The 3,310-nt window shown below is 55.2% G+C and overlaps 1 protein-coding gene across 1 annotated transcript in view; it reads right to left on the bottom strand.

The window, feature by feature from the left end:
- Positions 1 to 292, bottom strand: part of IRF5 (interferon regulatory factor 5) — an 86,303-nt gene extending 86,011 nt beyond the window's left edge. The window contains exon 1 of the mRNA XM_015427346.1: positions 238 to 292. The gene's annotated coding sequence lies outside the window, so the exon portion shown is untranslated. The remainder of the gene's footprint in view (positions 1 to 237) is intronic.
- Between the last annotated feature and the right edge of the window lie 3,018 nt (positions 293 to 3,310).

Here is a 3,310-nt window from a genome sequence, read left to right as displayed (position 1 = left end):
CCCGCCCCGCCTTCCGCGCCCCACTCAAAGTTTGCGGGGGGGGGGGGTTTGAGGCTAAGAGAGAGAGAGCTGCTGGGGGGTGAAGTAGACCAGCGGCACGAAACCCCCCCCCCCCAACACCCGGCCGGGCTCCTCCACCAGGCAGCAAAGGCGCCCGCGGGCGCCAGGCGCTGTCTGCCCGGGACGCGGAGAGGGGCGCTGGTTGGCGACCGCCGTCTCGTCCCCCCCAAGGCTCACCTGGCTCCGCGTCGCAGCGGCCGCTGCTGCTGCTAGCTCCGGGCTCGGCGTCGGACTGAAGCTTCCGCGGGGAGGAGCCGGCCCGCCCCCGACGGCCTGCCAGCGGGCGGGCAGGTGCCTCCCTTCCGGGCTGCTCCGCGAGGAGCCGCCGGGGCCCGTCCCCGGGGCCCGCACCTGGCCGCGCCCTCACCTGAGCTGCGCTCGGCCCCCTACCTGTGCACCTGCGGCGCAGCCCCCGACCCTTCCAAGGCGCCGCGGTGCCTACCGGGGCCCGCCCGCCCCTCCTGCCAGCGAAGGGCACCCTGGTCTGTGGGTTGCCAACCTCCCCGGGAGATCTCTCCAGACTACGGAGACGATCAGTTCCCGCTGGAGGAAGCACCTTAGAGACCAAACCAGATTGTCAGAGGAGCTGCAAGACTCCACGTGTACCCTGGAGCAATGCTCCCTCTAAGCTGTGGAGTCTTGTGAGCAAAAATTCTACTTTGTGAGCTACTGGTAGTAGAGTTGTGAGCCAAAGATTTGGCTACTCTATAAATTAGTTTGCTCTGGAGCCCCATCCTTCCTGAGCGAAGGCAAAAATGTGTGAGCCGGAGACTAAAAAGCTGTGAGCTAGCTCACACTAACTCAGCTTAGAGGGACACACTGCCCTGGAGACTTTATTGGTCTTTAAGGTGCGACTGGACTCAAGGCTTGTTTTTCATGGTCAGGATTTGAACCCGGGTCTCCCCAGGCCCAGTCTGCCTCTCTGACCGCTACATCCCCTGACTTCCTTTTGAGAAAAGAGATGTGGTGAGCTTCGTATTCCCAGCTGGCCTGGAAAATGCTTCATCTTTGGGCAAAGAATACTTAAGATTTCCCTCCGTGCTCTTTAAACGAGAACCAGCAGGCATGCTAATGAAGAGCCACAACGACACCCAGTGAAGTAGGGCACATTCAGTATTCCCTCTAAACTGAGTTAGTGGGAGGTAGATCACAGTTCTTTAGCCTCCAGTTCACACATTTTTGTCTTAGCTCAGGAAGGAGGGCTCCAGAGCAAACTAACTTATGCAGCAGCCACATCGCTCGCTCACAACTTTAATGCCAGTAGCTCATAAAGTAGAATTTTTGCTCACAGGACTCCACAGCTTAGAGGGAGTGTCACGTTTGCATCCATTTCCCAGATGAGGAACTGAGTTCTAGGTCCATTTCACCACCCAATGCCTTCTGGGGTGCTCAGAACTGAACAGACACCCGACATCTAGGTGGAATCCCAGCCCGTCTGTAAACTGGGCCCCTAGTGGCTGGTTTGTTCTCCTGCTGCTGGGGAGATGGCTGGTGCCAAATTCCCACACACCCCGCCCCGCCCGGGGGCCAGTTTAGCAGGTGATTTCCTCCCACTGGCATCCCTGGTGTGGGTGAGGCGGCTTCCCTTGGGCAGAAGTTATTATCCATGGATCCCTGGAGTTTTCCAGAGCTCTTAACCAGACGGAGCGGTTCCAGCGTCATCAAGGGATTCCCCCCCATCTGCGGCCTTGACTCAGAGTCTCCATGACAGGACGCACTGCTCACAAGATGACGAGCACATCGTAGATTTGTGGCTCATCCAGTTCACAGTTGCCTTTCTCCACCTGGGATTTTCCCTTCGCTTGGGAGAAACAGATGCACAGTCCCTTGGGTTTGACTCGCCAATCTCCAGGTGGGAAACGATACCACACCGTAATAAAGACTGTAACCACGGTAATTATGCATGCAAAAAGCATAAGAACATAAGAGAAGCCAATGTTGGATCAGGCCAAGGGCCCATCCAGTCCAACACTCTGTGTCACACAGTGGCCAGAAACACCAGGGGCCATCAGGAGGTCCAGCAGGGGGGCCAGGACACTAGAAGCCCTCCCACTGTTGAACCCCCCCCCAAGCACCAAGAAGACAGAGCATCCCTTGCCCCAGACTGAAAATTCCATTTTAAGAGCATAAGAGAAGCCAATGTTGGATCAGGCCAAGGGCCCATCCAGTCCAACACTCTGTGTCACACAGTGGCCAGAAACACCAGGGGCCATCAGGAGGTCCAGCAGGGGGGCCAGGACACTAGAAGCCCTCCCACTGTTGCCTCCACCACTCCAAGCACCAAGAAGACAGAGCATCCCTTGCCCCAGACTGAAAATTCCATTTTAAGAGCATAAGAGAAGCCAATGTTGGATCAGGCCAAGGGCCCATCCAGTCCAACACTCTGTGTCACACAGTGGCCAGAAACACCAGGGGCCATCAGGAGGTCCAGCAGGGGGGCCAGGACACTAGAAGCCCTCCCACTGTTGCCTCCACCACTCCAAGCACCAAGAAGACAGAGCATCACTGGCCCCAGACAGAGAGTTCTGATCTATACCTTGTGGCTAAGAGCCACTGATGCACTTGGCCCCCTCATACCCTCCATTCTCTGCAACCCGCCCCCCTCAGGAGGCTTGTGGAAGCTGAATTTTTTTCCTGCCATCTTGGAACTGGATTTTTGTTGTTGTTGATATATGTCTTATGCATTTTACTGTTGGGTTTAACTTTATATATTTATTGTACACACCTTGGTTGTCATAAGCCACCCTGAGCCCTGCTTGCAGGGAAGGGCGGCCTAAAAGTAAAAATCGAAATAAATATTCATCATTGAACAAAGTCCAAACTTCCTCAACAGTTGTTATACATGCAATGAACAGTAGATCAGTCGTATTTATCGCCATGTAGCATTACAGCCCATAAGGTAAGGTCCATTATGCGCAAAGAAGAAAAGTTCACAAAAATATTTCGACTGATGGTCTGATTCGGTAGATGGCAGATTTGTGTGCATGGGGGAGGCATGGCTCAGCGGCAGAGCCTCTGCTTGGCATGCAGACAGACCCAAGTTCAATCTCTGGCATCTTCAGTCAAAAAGACTAGGCAGGAGGTGATGGGAAAGACCTCTGCATGAATCCCTGGAGAGCTGTGAAGAGGGGCCGTGGCTCAGCGGCAGAGCCTCTGCTTGACATGCAGAAGGTCCCAGGTTCAATCCCCAGCATCTTCAATCAAAAGGACTGGGCGGTAGGTGACGTGAAAGACCTCTGCCTGAGACCAT

This window comes from Gekko japonicus, unplaced genomic scaffold, assembly GCF_001447785.1.
Source record: "Gekko japonicus isolate JY-2015 unplaced genomic scaffold, Gekko_japonicus_V1.1 scaffold1899, whole genome shotgun sequence".
In the NCBI taxonomy this organism is placed as follows: Eukaryota; Metazoa; Chordata; class Lepidosauria; order Squamata; family Gekkonidae; genus Gekko; species Gekko japonicus.
Note: the sequence above shows the minus strand (reverse complement) of the source record. Positions and strands in the feature narration are given on the sequence as shown.